Raw genomic sequence first — 17,317 nt, forward strand, 5'->3', positions numbered from 1 at the left:
GGATAGCTTTTGCCTTCTGTTGAAGTAATCCTTAAATTAACACCCTCTTAAGAATTAATTCTTGGCTGGGCACGGTGGCTCATGCCTATAATCCTAGCACTTTGGGAGGCCAAGGCGGGCAGACCACGAGGTCAGGAGATCGAGACCATCCTGGCTAACATGATGAAACCCCGTCTGTACTAAAATACCAAAAAAATTAGCCGGGCCTGATGATGGGTGCCTGTAGTCCCAGCTACTCGGGAGGCTGAGGCAGGCAAATGGCGTGAACCGGGGAGGCGGAGCTTGCAGTGAGCCAAGATTGCGCCACTGCACTCCAGCCTGGGCAACAGAGCGAGACTCCATCTCAAAAAAAAAAAAAAAAAAAAAAAAAAAAAAAAAAAAAAAATATATTTATATAAAAAAAAAAAAAAAAAAAAAAAAAAAAAAAAAAAAAGAATTAATTCTTAAGTTAAATACCAAAAAATGGGACAAAAAAAATGCGAAATTAATAATTTGCAATAAGTGCTATGAAGGAAAAATCCAAGGTGTTATGGGAAGATATAATAAGAGTTATTAGAGACTTGTTACCAGAATCCCTTGTAGAGGGGTTACTCACCTTAATGAGATTCTGAGTCTGGCTGTGGATAGGGAGAACTTGGTATTTTGAAACCCCCTTCTGGTGCATCTGGCCCCCTCCCTGCCTCCCTTTCCTTTGTGAAAGCCCTACACCACACCCTGGATCTCCACTCCTGAGCAAAGCAAAAACTTAGCACAGCAGTTACCATGGCCCTCAGGTGCTTCTTCTCACCTGGATGCATGTTCTGGGTGAGCAACAGCAGCAATTACTCCAGGGCTGAAAGCAGAGCAGAAGGGCATGACTCAGGCTCTCGACTTTAAACACGGAGTTCTGGCCAGGCATGATGGCTCATATCTATAATCCCAGCACTTTGGGAGACTGAGGTGGGAGGATTCCTTAAGGCCAAAAGTTCAAGGCCAACCTGGCCAACATGGCAAGACTCTGTCTTACAAAACAAAAAACAAAAAAAAACTAGCCAGGTGTGATGGCACACATCTGTGGTCCCAGCTACTTGGGAGGCTGCACCAGGAGGATCCCTTGAGCCCAGCAGTTCAAGGCTACAGTGAGCTATCATCACATCACTGCACTCCAGCCTAGGTGACAGAGCAAGACCTGTTAAAACAAACAAACAAATACTGAGGGTTTCCTCTAAACTTGACATCTAAACAAACTTTTTCCAAACCTTCAAATGTAAAAATATTAACTTTCCTGTCAAAAACCATGAAAGTGTTTATACACTTGAACTCAGCAATCCTACTCTTGGATATTTAAGAATTAATTCAACAGAAGAATGAAACTATGTACACCGATTTGGTCATCGTAGTGTTACGTGTAATAAGGAAAAAAAAGCAAAAAGCCTAAATACTCTATAGTTGGGAAACAGTTAAGTAGATTGTGATATATTAACTTGTCAGGATTACTAACTTATGGCCATCGTGTCACCTGTGGGAAAATACGAATGAAGTAAGTGCACATGAAAAAGCAGAGTACAAAATTCAATGTTAACCAACACAAGCTACATAAACAGGAGTATGCAGAACACAGATGACAAGGCAAAAAGGAAAACTGGAATCAATTTGTTGGGCGGTAGGACAACAGGACAGAAACCCAGACTGAAAGACTGAACTAGCTTAAGCAAAAAGGAGAAAATTCATTTGCTCAGATAACCAAGTGCTTCGGTTGAGCGAGAGAGGCCTTGGGGATGTCTGGAAAGAGGGACACATTGCCATCAGGATTCCCATCCCCCTCTCTCTTCACTTCCCTCTCCAGGGAAGTATCTTTCTCTCAACCCAGCTTCTTCCCAAGATGACCGTTTATCCACTAAACTCACATTCTCCCGTCTTCCCACCAGGATGACAGTGCCTACTTAAGTTGTGGCTCTAGTTTAAGAATAACTCTGGGAAAGGTACTGATTGATCTGGTTTGGGTCATGTGCCCATCTCTGGACCATCAATGGCCAGGTTACTAGGATTGGCACACACCTCACAACCAACCCTGTAGTCAAGGGATCTGGGCTATTTAAGAAGAAAGTTGGCTGGCTGCAGAGGCTCACGCCTGTAATCCCACTTTGGGAGGCTGAGGCGGGAAGATACATTAAGCTCACGAGTTCAAGATCAGCCTGGGCAACATGGCAAAACCCTGTCTTGGCTAATTTACAAAAATTAGCCAAGCATAGTGGTGCATGCCTGTAGTCACAGCTACTCAGGAGGCTGAAGTGGGAGGATCTTCCTGAGCTTAGGAGAGAGAATGCGGCTGCAGTGAGCCGTGATCGTGCCACTGCACTCCAGCCTGAGTGACAGAGACCCTATTTCAAAAGAAAAAAAAAAGCTATTTAGATATTTTTTTTTATTTAAAAAAAAATAAGAAGAGAAGAGAGAAACTTCCATGAGGATCCTATGTTTAGAGGAGGAGAGAAGTGCTGCTCCCTGTCGAGTCAATTTGTCTATTGCCCAACTTAACATTTCAGAAAGATATCTTATTCCCTTAATACAGATTTCAAGGGCAGATTGAGATTTCCTGGTGCAATGTGCTTTATTAATAAGGCCACATGGTACAGTAGGAAGAGCGCTACACCGAATGCCAAGAAAATGGATTCTGGTCCTGACTGCCATGAATAAGCAGCATGATGTTGGGCTAGTCCTTAAACTTCTCTGGATTTCAATTTCTTCGCCCCTGCCAGAACAGTATAATTTCCTTGAGGGTTGGAATCAGGTCTGTGTGTACGGAGATTTGCATTTGGGAATAACTCTAGGGGCTTGGATGGGAAAAGGGACAAGTTGAAAATACAGTTGCAACAAAGTCCTCGGCCATCCCATGGGGAGCTTTGGGCCTGGGATGGCCTTTCAGGGTTGTCACAAATTTCAGCAAGTGGGTCTGGCTTTTATATCCCCGCTGTGGTTTGGATGTTTGTCCCCTTCAAACTTCGTGTTGAAATATGATCCCCATAGTTGGAGGTGTTAGGGTCAATACACCCAGCTGCTGGGAGGATGAGTGTCTTCCTCCTGAAGGCAGATATCTGGGCAGCATACTACAGCATCCACTATAGTCAATAGATACAGTGGCTGGGAGGGTAGGTGCTCGTTAAATATTTGTTAAATTTAATATGTTATGTAAGATGGAAAGTGTGGATTAGACCCTTTTAGGAGTTGCTCAGAACCTCTTCTCATTCTGGGGGCTGCCAGATTTGCAAATTGTTAAATAAATAAATAGTCCTTTTCAGCACTATTGCATACACCTATTTGTCTCCTGGAGGATTTATGGAAAAGGGAAAATAAAAATCTTTAGTTTTTTTGTTTTTTGTTTTTGGGGGGTTGGGTGGTTTTTTAAATATAGGAGTTGGACTAGGAATAGGAGAAGAATGTCTACTAAAATTAATGTTGACTGACCTGTTCAGCTAGCAAGAATAAGGCATTCTTTGTGGTGGAGTTAACAGTGAAAGTATTAAGGAAGCAATTACTATATATATTGCATACAGTCAAGCTGTGCTCTCCAGTACAGTAGCCACTAGCCACAGGAGACTCTGACTTAAAATAGTTAAAATTAAATAAAATTTAAAGTTCAGTTTCTTAATCACACTAGTCACATTTCAAGTCCTACACATAGCCATACGTAGCTACCGTATTACAGTGCAGATAAAACTTTTCCATCATCACAGAAAGTTCTATTGGAGAGCTCTGGTCTACACTGAATAGCTGTGTTCTTTACTTTCATTCAATAAAAATCCAGTTTACTCTCATGAATTGTGCTGCTCATTATTGTGAGAGTGCTGGAACTAGAGCCAAAATTAAAAGGCTTGGGCAAAAGGATTGCCCTGAATCCAAGTTTCTTCTTGGAAATCCAAGTAGTACAGGACAATACTCAAATGGAATAAGTCTTTGTTGTCATTTCGTCCTGTCCCTGCTGTCTGGATCATCTGGATGCAACCAGGACAAACCGCTCCGAGCTTCTAAAGTCAGCTCTGCCTGTGGCTCCCCGCCGTCCGTGAGGAGCAACTGCTCCTTCAAGCCCCAAACTGTCAAGATTTAGACATTCAATACCAGATTTGTGTTGCTTTTAAAAATGCTTCCTGGAATTTCAGCATTAGCTCTGAGTCTGATGTATTGAAGTCCAGGAGCAATGCCGTCTTCCTCTTTTCTATTAACTTTGTTTTCAACAGGTGAGTTGTTAACACAGTCCTTAGTGGATTCTGACGTCCATGGCCACCATCTATTAATTTTTATAAATTTTGACTTGTTAAACGTATGTAAAAGAAGCAGATTCATAGAGCGAATCCCCAAGAACTCATCAAGCAGTCTTAACAATTTTCAATCCATAGGCTATCTTGGTGTCTTTGTCTCCCCTACCCACACTCTCCACCCAGGATTAACTAGACCCAAATTCCAGATATCGCATCATTTCATTTGTAAATATTTCCCTATGTATCTCTAAATGATAGGGATGCTCTTTTAAAATAATATTAAGCATAATACCATAATAACAAATTAAAAATCCAATAATTCCTTAGTATCTTCAAAAATCCAGGAATCCAAATAAGGTCCATACATGCTGGGCACAGTAGTAATAAATGAAGAAAATAATAGAATTTTTCTATTTTCCCCAGCTGCTGGGGAGTCTGAGGCAAAAGGATCACTGGAGCCCAGGAGTTCAAGACCACACTGGGGAATGCAGTGAAATCCCGTCTAAAAAACAAACAAACAAACAAAATTTAGCAGAGAATGGTGGCCTGGATGTGTAGTCCCAGCTAGTTGAGAGGATCACTTGAGCCCTGGAGTTTGAGGCTACATTGAGCTATGATAGTGCCACTGTACTGCAGTCTGGGTGACAGTGAGAGACCCCATCCCTAAAAAATACAAATTTTTAAAATGTATAAATTAAAAAACTAGGTCCATACAACACAAATGGTTGATACATCTTTTTAAGTCTTTAAATCTTTACATCCTCTTCTCTATCTCTTTTTTTTTTTTATACTTTAAGTTCTAGAGTACATGTGCACAATGTGCAGGTTTGTTATGTATGTATACATGTGCCATGTTGGTGTGCTGCACCCATTAACTCATCATTTACATTAGGTATATCTCCTAATGCTATCTCTCCCCCTTCCCCCTCCCCACAATAGGACTTGGTGTGTGATGTTTCCCTTCCTGTGTCCAAGTGATCTCATTGTTCAATTCCCACCTATAAGTGAGAACATGTGGTATTTGGTTTTCTGTTCTTGCGATAGTTTGCTGAGAATGACGGTTTCCAGCTGCATCCATGTCCCTACAAAGAACATGAACTCCTCTATCTCGTTTTCTTCCTCACAGCTTTTTGTAAAAGAAGCCAAGTCTTCTGTCTTGTAATTTCCCGGAGTCTAGACTTTGTTCATTGCATCCCTGTGGTATAAAACAGCATGTTCCTCTGTCTCCTTTATTTTCTGTAAATGGAAGTTAGACCTAGAGTCTTGATCAGATTCAGGTTTGACTTTTTCTTTTCTTACAAGACATTTTATACATTGTGTTGTATACTTCTTTTCAGTTAAAGTACCAGATAATGATGTCATCAGTCACTGATAATCATTGCCTAGATCTGTTAATGCAATCTAGGTTGCAAAACTGTGATGATTTAATTCTGTCATTTTTCTTCATTTATTACCTGGAATGCATCCTTCAAAAAGTCAATTTCCCTCATTAACTATTCAGTTACACAGAGGTAAAGTTAATGTAGGAAAGGTAAAATAAGTCCTTGATTTTTTTCTCTTTATTGCCAGTTTTCAAAAGAATAAGCTAGTTCCCCACCATCCTCCGGAAGGTTAACTCTGAGTTTTTATTTGCTTGATATCATGATGAGACAAACATACTTGATATGTCTCTATCTATTGCAGTTATTATACAGATTGTTCCATCTTTGGTCAATGGGAACATCTTCAGGCTAGCTCTGGAGTCCTTTTGACATGACCTCAGTAGGTAATGTCAAATGCCTTATTATCTGATGTAATAATACGTGCCCATTTTCTAATCTGTTTGCTTTGGTATCATTTCATATTTCCCCTGCAAAGACGCCACTCACTCATGATTGTGCGGTCACAGAACTTGAGAATTTTTTATATAAAAACTCAAGAATGTGGCTGGGTGCAGTGGCTCACACCTGTAATCCCAGCACTTTGGGAGGCCACAGTGGGTAGATCACTTAAGGTAAGGAGTTCAAGACCAGCCTGGCTAACATGGAGAAACTCCATCTCTAACAAAAATTCAAAAATTAGCCGGGCATGGTGGCGAGTGCCTGTAATCCCAACTACTCAGAAGGCTGAAGCAAGAGAATCTCTTGAACCCAGGAGGCGGAGGTTGCAGTAAGCCAAACTCATGCCACTGCCCTCCAGCCTGGGCCACAGAGCTAGACTCCATTTAAAATAAATAAATAAATAAATAAAACAAACAAAAAACACCTCAGGAATGCAGTTCTTCTGTCATCAATATATTATGAATACTTTATATTAATTTATGTATTTAATGAATAGTCATTGAGAACTGACTACGTATCAGGTACTAGAACAATTCACAATTCAGCAGGAAAGACAGACAATTGTAAAAAATAGTATAAATGGTTACATTTAAGCATGCTATGGTGAAAAGGACTATAAAAGAAAAGAAGAAGATGCAATGAGAATATGTAACACCTTGTCTGAGGTATTAGGAAAGGTCTTCCTGAGGAAGTGAGTAAGAAGTTGAAATGCAAAGGGTAAGTAGGATGAGGTTAGCCAAGCAAAGAGATAGAGAAAGAACCTTTGCACGTGCCAAGTCTGGAGGTGGGAGAAACTTATCATGCTCAGGGAACTGAAAGGCCTTTGTGAGCTGGACTGTGGGAAGAAGAAAGAGAGGGTACACAATGAAGCTGGAAATGAATGTGGAGGTCAAATCACACAGGGCCTGTGGATCACATTAAGGATTTTAGACTTTCTCCGAAAAGAAATGAGAAGCCACTGAAAAGTTTTAAGAGAGAAACAACATGATCAGATTTTCATTTTTAAGAAAACACTCCAGCTGTTATGTGGAGAATAAACTGGAAAGAACAAGAATGAAAATGAGGCCAGGCACAGTGACTCACGCCTGTAATCCCAGAAGTTTGGAAGGCCGAGGCGGGCAGATCACAAAGTCAAGAGATCGAGCCCATCCTGGCCAACATGGTGAAACCCCGTCTCTACTAAAAATACAAAAATTAGCTGGGCGTGGTGGTGCGCACCTGTAATCCCAGCCACTCAGTAAGCTGAGGCAGGAGAATCGCTTGAACCCTGGAGGCGGAGGTTGCAGTGAGCTGAGATCACGCCACTGCACTCCAGCCTGGGCAACAGAGCTAGACTCCGTCTCCAAAAAACAAAAAAGAAAATGAAAATTAGGGAGCTATTACATTAGTCCAGGTGAAAGATCGTGGTGTCTTGAACTAAGATGACAGCAGTGAAAATATGTACAGATTCAACATATTTATGCACAACCAAAAACTCAGCTTTATGCCTAAGGGGGAAGCAAGGGAAGCATTCTCACTAAACTTAGGAACAAGACAAGGATGTCCACTATCACCATGTTATTTAACATCTTTCTACATGTATTAGTCAATGCAATTAGACAAGAGAAGGGAACTCATGGTATCAAAACTGGAAAAAAGTTATAAAATATCACTATTTACATAGATTGTATTACTATATATTCAGAAAACCCAACAGAATCAAATAGAAAATGCACTATAAACAAAACAAATATTCAATTAATGTCTATAAACCAATTATCTTTTAGGTATGCAAATAGCAATCAATTAGGTATAGTGGGAAAAAGACACTATTTTGAATAGCAACAAAAAAACGTAAATTCCCAGACCAGGCATGGTGGCTCATGACTATAATCCCAGCATTTTGCAAGGTTGAAGTGGGAAAATGGCGTGAGTCCAGAGTTCAAGACCAGCATGGGCAACATAGTGAAACCCCGTCTCTACAAAAAAAATACAAAAATTAGCTGGCCGTGGTGGTGCATCCCTACAGTCCCAGCTACTCAGGAAGCTGAGGTGGAAGGATCGCTTGAGCCCAGGAGGTTGAGGCTGCAGTGAGCCACGATCGTGCCACTGCTCCAGCCTGGGCAACACAGTGAGACCCTGTTTCAAAATAAAATTTAAAATTCCTAGGAGTAGACTTGCCAAGAATTGTACAAGATCTATATGATGAAAACTTTAGAATGTTCCTCAGGAACACAACAAAGACTTGGAACAAATGGGAAGGTCTCCCATGCTCTTGGATAAGATAACATTCACAAAACATCAGTTCTCCCTACATGCATCCACACATTTAGAAACAGATACACCTTTGATTACATTGGCAAATGCAGGTTGGGTTGCTTAACAGGTGAAAACAGAAGCCACAAGGTGGTAGAACAATGTTAGTTGAGGTGAAGTGGCTTTTTATGGAGATAGAGACAGAACAGTGTGTGCAAAGACATGGGAAATACTTATCCCATCCAAAGTGTGCAAAGACCTGGGGTGGGAAATACTTATCCCATCCAAGGAACTCAAAAGTGGACTGCAGTAGGTGAGGAAGAGAAGAGTATGCATTGAATTTGGAAAGGTAGTGAGTTTAGAAGAAGCGAACAGAAAGTGAGGCAGTGGAGACTGGAGGCTGCAGGCCATACTCCCAGCAAGACTGGCTGCTCTGGAGGCAGGGATAGGATGCTGGCTGATAGCTCCTTAGCAAGGGAGGTATTCAGCCCCACCCCTCCCTCTAAGAGGGCAGGGATTATTCATTGCTATGTTTAGAGTAGTACCGGATACGAACTGGACCTTCATCGATGTCTCCCGAAGTCCCTGAGCTCAGGGACCTTGGTTCTTCCTAGGTCCCATGGCTCTCACTGGAAATTGGTTCTCAACAGTCCATTTTCAGCCCTTCACAGGAGACATATGCACAAGACATCCACTCTTGACTTAATACCAGCAGGGGATGAACTTGGCATTGTTTATCCAGAAGCAGGGAAGGATGAATGAGGGAAGCTCCACTCACCCCGGGGCCACCCTGCTGCAGTGATCTGTGGCACAAAGGCCGGAGAGCCAGCTCCTTGCAGAGGTGCAGTTGTGGTTAGGAATGGAAGAGAGCTAACCCGATATCAGGACAGAAATGTGACCTCTCACGCAGAGTTAACCAATGATATGGCGGTGTAGACTTAGGAAGCCCCAACTTTATGTACCTAATCAATGCCTGATTTCCTGTCCCAAAGAAGCTTGGGCCCTGGGAAGGTGACTTGAAGTCTATTTCCTGGAACAAAGGCACACAGCAGTGCTGCTTCATGAGCTGCCAAGTAAAGCTGTCAGAATCTATTTAAGAAAACCAGGTCGGTCTGGCCGTCTGGCTGCATTTACTGAGAATGGCCACTGAGACAAAGAGGAAAAGAGTGTTCATTCACTTCATTCACTGATATTTGCTGAGGGCCTACCACGTGCCAAGTCTGTTCTAGGTGGTAGGGATACAGAAATGAGCCAAATAGACGCAACCCCGTCCTCACAAAGCTTGCTTTATGGTGGAGGGAGATAGACCAATAAAGATGTAGACAAAATAGTGTTAGTTAGAAGGTGGTGAGTGCTTCAGTTTCAGTTAGCATAGAAAAATATCAATAGGACATTTTTAGGATACAACAAGGTATTAGCAGAGCGTATAGATAAGGTGCAGGACCCTGTATTAATGTGGTAGAGCAGTCGGTGAAGGGCTTTCTAAAAAGGTGACATTTAAGCTGAATCCTGAAAGATAAAGAGCCAGGCATGTGAACAGTGAAGGAGAGGGTGAAATATTACAAAGGCCTGAGTTAGGCAAGAACTTGGAATGTTCAAAAAACAGGAAGAACATCAATTTCTGCAGTGCACAGAGTTGGGGAAGATCCTGAAGGTGAGGCTGGGGAGGCCGGCATGTCTTGAGAATGTGGGTCTTTCCTAACGTGTTGTGCCCGCTACAGCAGGATCATCGATTCGACTGTAACACGGCCCACTCACAGCTCACTGCCTAACTCACCTGTCTGGCCTCAGCTCAGAGAGGCCATCTTAAGAAAGTTCCCAAGAATGGTCAAAGTAGAAGTCAAGTTTATGCTCCAAAGTTCATACACAACACTCCTCGGGGAGCTTCTGGGATTTTCATTCAGATCATTTACTTTCATGTTAAATACTCTTTTAATAAATTTCCTTATTGGGTTTCCAAGCCCACAGCAAATTACAAGCAACAGATTAGAAGGGGAGGGAAGGGCAGGCACTCTGTTCAAATGACATTTTAATTCAGTGAGTCATTTTGCTTGGACACCACCCTCCTCCGTGACTGGCTTCATGTGACTGCAAGGACTCCCAGGATCACTCGAACACCCTTCTGACATTTATGTTTACTGTGCCATGGTACAGTGAGAAGGACACTGATACACATTAGTAGTCCTAGATACAAGTCCTGATTTCCCCATTCATAGTTTCGTGTCCCCATTAGATTGTGAATGACGTAAGGACATGTGTCTTAGTCATCTTTCAGTTCACCCATAACCCATGCCCCTTCTCCAAGCCTAGAATAATGCCAGTCATGTAACAGTGCCTGATAAATGGATCTTGAATGAATAAATGAAAATATGATCTTGGATAAATGACTCTCGGTTCCTCAAATGCCTTATCTACAAAAGGAAAGAGCATGTGCATCTTAAGGACTTGCTTGGAATAGTAGATAACACAATATATATAGAAAGAGTAATGTTAAGTAAACGTACAATATAAATATAAGATATTTTGCTCCTTGTGGCTGAATCATACAGAAGTGTCCTTCAAAGGGTCAAGGGAACCTTTAGGTCTTTGTGCCTATGTCTGGAGTAGTTGCCACTAGATGGCAATATTTTCTTAAGGCATGGTTAGCCATTTTTGAGTCTACCCCAGTGGTCTTCAAACTGGGGATTCCCATACTGTTGGGAGTACAAAATGCTTTCCAAGAGGTGCTCAATTATGGATAGCTTTGTGGAAATCTGATCCTCAACTTCAATGTGTTCTCTCCTAAAATCAACCTGCTTGGGAAAGCACCCATATTCACAATAGCTCTTCCCTAACTTTTCAGAAAGGAAAGCATACCCATTATTAACCCGAAATCTTATTTTATGGCACTATCAGATAAATACCCACCAAGGCATCAGACAAAGGAGAAATCTTCAACAACCAAAAGGAACCAGTCTTTTCTGTCTTTCACATACTTCTGTTAAGAGTGAAACTTGGCTTTAGGAATGGGGTATTTTGGCTCTTGTTGTTATGGTCTTCATGAATAAAATATATGGTAAGTGGGGTGGTGGAAATAAAACCTTTTCCATCCTCTAAGAATTATCAGCAAATGCCTTGATCTTAAGAAAGCAAAGCAAAGAGAGCATCTGTTTAAAAAATGCTAAATAATAGCTTTTTCACATATATAAATATAATAATTTTCAGCTGGGTGCAGTGGCTCACACCTGTAATCGCAGCATTTTGGGAGACTGAGGCAGGCAGATCATGAGGTCAGGAGATTGAGACCATCCTGGCCAACATAGTGAAATCCCACCTCTACTAAAAATACAAAAATTAGCTGGGTGTGGTGGGTGCCTGGAATCCCAGCTACTTGGGAGGCTGAGGCAAGAGAATCGCTTCAACCCGGGAGGCAGAGGCTGCAGTGAGCTGAGATTGCGCCACTGCACTCCAGCTTGGCAACAGAGCAAGACTCCATCTCAAAAAAACAAACAAACCCCACAAAACTATATATATATAGTAATTTTCAGCTATCCTTAATACTCATCTCAAACTCACATCATTAGCAGGAAAGAAATATGTTGGAATGGCGAAAGCAGTTGATTATTTTATTTATTTACTTTTATTTATTTATTATTAAAGATGAGGTTTCACCATGTTGGCCAGGCTGCTCTGGAACTCCTGGTCTCAGGTGATTCACACACCTTGGGCTCCCAAAGTGCTGGGATTACCGGTGTGAGCCACCACACCTGGCCTACTTATTTATTTTTGAAACAGGATCTCACTGTCGCCCAGACTGGAGTGGAGTGGCACGATCAAAGCTCACTGCAGCATTGACCTCCCAGCTCAAGCAATCCTCCCACCTCAGCCTCCCTATTGGTGAGACTACAGGCACACCCCACCAAGCCAGGCTAATTTTTCTATTTTTTGTAGAGTTGGGAGTTGGGGTTTCACCAATTGTCCAGGCTGATCTCGAACTTCTGGGCTCAAGCCATCCTCCCACCTTGGTCTCCCAAAGTGCTGTGATTACAGGCGTGAGCCACCACACCCAGCTGATTATCTTAAATGTAATTAAAATCTATTTTTAGGATCACCAAACTTTTCATGACACACTAGCTAAAAGAAACCAATAAAACTTTTACATGATTTCTTTCAAATGTGGTGTGTGTTTTTCAACAAGGTGGTTATAAAATATTTGTATCAAATCATATGATAAATTATTCATACTCATTTGCATAACAAAATAAAAATTTAGAATATTCCAATATTAGTCAATTCTTATCTTTATTATCTCATTTTATTTAATATTGTCTATTTCCCACTAATGAAAACACAATTCTATGTTACTTGCCAGATCAATTCATTTTTGCAGCTTATATGTTTTCATTAAATCCATACGATAAGTTTTCTCATGATATCTAATGAAACTGGCTGGGCGAGGTTGCTCATGCCTATAATCCCAGCACTTTGGGGAGACAAGGCAGGAGGATCACTTGAACTGAGGATGACATAGTGATATCATGCATGTCTCTACAAAAAAACATTTAGAAATTAGTTGAGCATGGTGGTACTCACCTGCAGTCCCAGCTACTTGGGAAGCTGAGGCAGGAGGATCGCTGGAGGCCAGGAGATTGAGGCTGCAGTGAGCTATGATTGCACCACTGCACTCCAACCTGGGTGACAGAGCAAGGTCTTGTCTCAAGATAAAATTAAATTAAACTGAATTAATGGTTCTATGTCTGATTTCCTCAGTTTGATACTTGCATATTGATACATTTTACCAAAGGGATATCATTATTTGTTCTATATTCCTTGTTCTATAAATAGTTTATAATTTGGCTACTCATGACATCCCATTACTGTAAATTAGATAATAAAGAACAGTATATTGATTTGTTGATTTGTTTTTATAACTTTAAAACTAATAAATGGAAAAAATACATAACTGAATTATGCTAAATCTACCTCAATTTAATCTTTCCCACTTTTAATCCTTACAACAACCCTTAAAATAGGTACTATTATTTCCCACACAGAGAGTTAGGTAATTTATCTATATTTACAAAAGAAAAAAAAAATGCCCTTTGCACAGGCCAATATAGATGTCACAAGAACCATGACATATATAAAGTGTATAAGCAAGTCTTAAGTTACACTTTATATATTCTAACTGAAGTGGTTAAAACATGCTATTCAGGCCGGGTGTAATAGCGCATGCTAGTAATCCCAGAACTTTGGGAGGCCGAGGTGGGTGGATCACCTGAGGTCAGGAGTTCGAGACCAGACTGACCAACATGTTGAAACCCTGTCTCTACTAAACACAAAAAATTAGCTGGGTGTGGTGGCGGGTGCCTGTAATCCCAGCTACTCGGGAGGCTGAGGCAGGAGAATCACTTGAACCTGGGAGGTGGAGGTTGCAGTGAGCCGAGGTTGTGCCACTGCACTCCAGCCTGGGTGACAGAACGAGACTCTGTCTCAAAACAAACAAAAACCATGCTATTCTGGCATAGTGATTATGTAAGTTAAAGACACTTAAAAATTAACAGGTGTAAGAAGGTCACCTTGACCTTTGTTATCTTAAAAGCAGAAAATGAACTTCCCGTGGGGAAGACATCCTGTCTATACTAGAAAGATACAACAGCCTCATCATTAAAAACAAGAAAGTTAAGGCTGAAGAAATTCCACACAAACAAAACTTGTTAAACTAACTCTTAACTTCCTAACTACTTCTCTACCCAATTAACTACCCTAGCTGAAACCCCAGTGTCTTATGACATTTTCACAGTTTACTACTCTTTGTTGAATTCAGTATATAAGTAACTGGCTGTTTCTTTTTCTATTATGTATTTATTTATTTATTCATTTTTGTGACAGGGTCTCACTCTGTTACCCAGGCTGGAGTACAGTGGCACAAATACAGCTCACTGCAGCCTCGACCTCCTGGGCTCAAGCAATCCTTCCACCTCAGCCTCCCTAGTAGCTGGGACTACAGGCGTGTACCACCACACCTGGCTAATTTTTGCTTTTTTTTTTTTTGGTAGAGACAGGGGTTTCAGCATGTTGCCCAGGCTGGTCTCAAACTCCTAGGCTCAAGTGATCCACCTGCCTTGGCCTCCTAAAGTGCTGGGATTACAGGTGTGAGCCACCACACCTGGCCTGTAACTGTTTCTTTGGGTCTTTATTTCTTTATGAGGACTCCCATGCCATGTAAGAGTACAATATTATGTTTTTCTTCTGTTAATCTATGTTATGTCAATTTAATTCTTGGACCCAGCTGGAACCCTAAGAAGATGGAGGTGGAATTTTTCCACTCCTACACTTTCAGACAATGAGGATGTAATCCTCAAATGCTGAGGGCCACCCTACTCACTCCGGAGCCTGCAGATGAGATCCCAAGAGACCTGACAAAAGCTGGCAGAGGTGGCAATTCTTATCAAAGTCAGCTCTCCTGGATCTCTGTAGTGTGCAGTTGAGAGAAAAGGTAAAAGTTTTCCTTGTCCTTTCTTTTCTAAATCTGGATTGGCAGGAGAAAACCATTTGTAAGAATTGGCTCTTTGAAGTGTGACTCTTGTGAATTTAGTTCTGGCTACTCATTGGTTATTGATCCACAGCCTCCCTGGAATAGTCCTTGTTTTCCTTGTCTGTATCTTTTGTGTGGTTCTCCTTTTGAACTGTTTTATGCCTTGAGAGCTTGGCTTTGTGACCAGTGAGGATATTCTCTCTAGTCTCTGCCAGCCAGGAGACACAAATTGTTCGGCTTGCACCTGGCGGCTAGCAAGCTGGCCAGGAGCCCGTAACACGAAGTGTCTCTCTGTCCCATCATGCCGTCTCTCAGGGGAGTTTGTATTAATATTCTCAACTTTCATCACCTTGTTAACAGTGAGGGTCTGGCCAGTCAGCACTTTGGGAGACCAGGGCAGGAGAATCCCTGGAGGTCAGGAGTTTGAGATCAGCCTGGGCCACATAGCAAGACCCAGTCTCTACAAAAAAATATAAAAATTAGCCAGGGTAATGCTGTGTACCCATGGTCCCAGCTACTGAGGAGGCTGAAGTGGGAGGACCACTTGATCCCAGGAGATTAAGGCTGTAGTGAGCTGTATTTGTGCTGCTGCACTCCAGTCTGGGTGACAGAACGAGACTCTCTCAAAATAAAAATTTATAAAAAAATAAACAATGAAGGTCTTTTCTTTCTTTGGGAGGCTGAGGCAAGTGGATCACCTGAGGTCAGGAGTTCAAGACCAGCCTGTCCAACATGGTGAAACCCTATTTCTACTGAAAATACAAAAATTAGCAGGGCATGGTGGTGGGCTCCTGTAATCCCAGCAACGCAGAAGACCGAGGCACAAGAATCACTTGAATCCAGGAGGCGGAAGTTGCAGTGAGCCGAGATCGCGCCACTGCACTCCAGCCTAGATGACAACAGTGAGACTGTCTCAAAATAAGATAAAATAAAATAAAATAAAATAAAATAAAATAAAATAAGTGTTCCAAGCCAGGCACGGTGGCTCACGCCTATAATCCCAGCACTTTGCGAGGGCGAGGCAGGTGGATCACCTGAGGTAAGGAGTTCAAGATCAGCCTGGCCAACATAGAGAAACCCTTTCTCTACTAAAAATACAAAAATTAGCTGGGCGTGGTGACACGTTCCTGTAGTCCCAGCTACTCGGGAGATTGAGGCAGGAGAATTGCTTGAATCCGGGAGGTGGAGGTTGCAGTGAGCCAAGATCGTGCCACTGCACTGCAGCTTGGGAGACAGAGTGAAATTCCGTCTCAAAAATAAATAAATAAATAATAAAATCGTTCCAGAAGTTGTATGAAATTCCTAAAAAGTTATATATCCTAATGTAACACTATCAGTCATAATTCTAGTTATAATCTTAAAATGTTGTATGGCACAGAATATAGGCAAATTTCCCTGCCAGTTGAATTATTATTATAGAAAACTCTCATCAGATCTTTAACCATGGCTACTTTAAGTCTTTTGTCATTTGCAGACAGCAATTGTTTACTTTGATTATTCCTGAAAGCACTTACAATCACTAGTCCAAAATTATTTATCTTCATTTTTTTCTTGTCTTTTTTTTTTTCAGTTGTAAAGACAGGGTCTCATTCTAAAACTCCTGGCTTCAAGTGATTCTCCTACCTTAACCTCCCAAAATACTGGGATTGCAGGCACAAGCCATCATGCCCAGCCTAAAGTTGTTTATCTTCAAAAATATTCCTGGAAAAGACTCAGACAAGTCCACTGGAATATAGGTTTGTGATAATTTTAAGATCATACCATTGGACTGGATAAGAACTTTCAGAATTCTAACGGAAAACTTGGATTCATAAAACTGCTCATTCAAGATCAAGCAAAACAAGAATTAATTACATGGGATTGAATGAATTGATTCCAAAAATACGATTTTTTAGGCCGGGCGCTGTGGCTCACACATGTAATCCCAGCACTTTGGGAGGCTGAGGTGGGCGGATCACGAGGTCAGGAGATCGAGACCAACCTGGCTCACATGGTGAAACTCTGTCTTTACTAAAAATATAAAAAATTAGCCAGGCGTAATGGTGGGCACCTGTAGTCCCAGTACTCGGGAGGCTGAGGCAGAGAATGGCGTGAACCTGGGAGGCGGAGGTTGCAGTGAACCGAGACCGTGCCGCTACACTCCAGCCCAGGTGGCAGAGCGAGACTCCATCTCAAAAAATTAATTAATTAATTAATTTAATATGATTTTTTAAAGAAAATTAATTGTCTGAAACATTGCTGATTCTTTTAACATTTTGTTTTCCAGATTTAAGAAATCTTTTTTCATTTCTCTTAAACTATATATAGCTTGCAGCAATTTGGCAAATATAATATTGTAAGCAGAATTGAAACATGTATTTTTTTTCCCTGCTTGATCTCTCCAGAATTTAGAAACTATCAGTGAGTATTCTTATTTTCATGGCAAAATGGTTATTTGCATAAGTTCAACAAGAATCTATTCTCTTTATAAAAGGACACGATTTAAAACATTAGTTATATTACCAAAGCTTTGA

Source organism: Rhinopithecus bieti, unplaced genomic scaffold (genome assembly GCF_001698545.2).
Source record: "Rhinopithecus bieti isolate Rb0 unplaced genomic scaffold, ASM169854v2 scaffold_30775, whole genome shotgun sequence".
Lineage (NCBI taxonomy): Eukaryota > Metazoa > Chordata > Mammalia > Primates > Cercopithecidae > Rhinopithecus > Rhinopithecus bieti.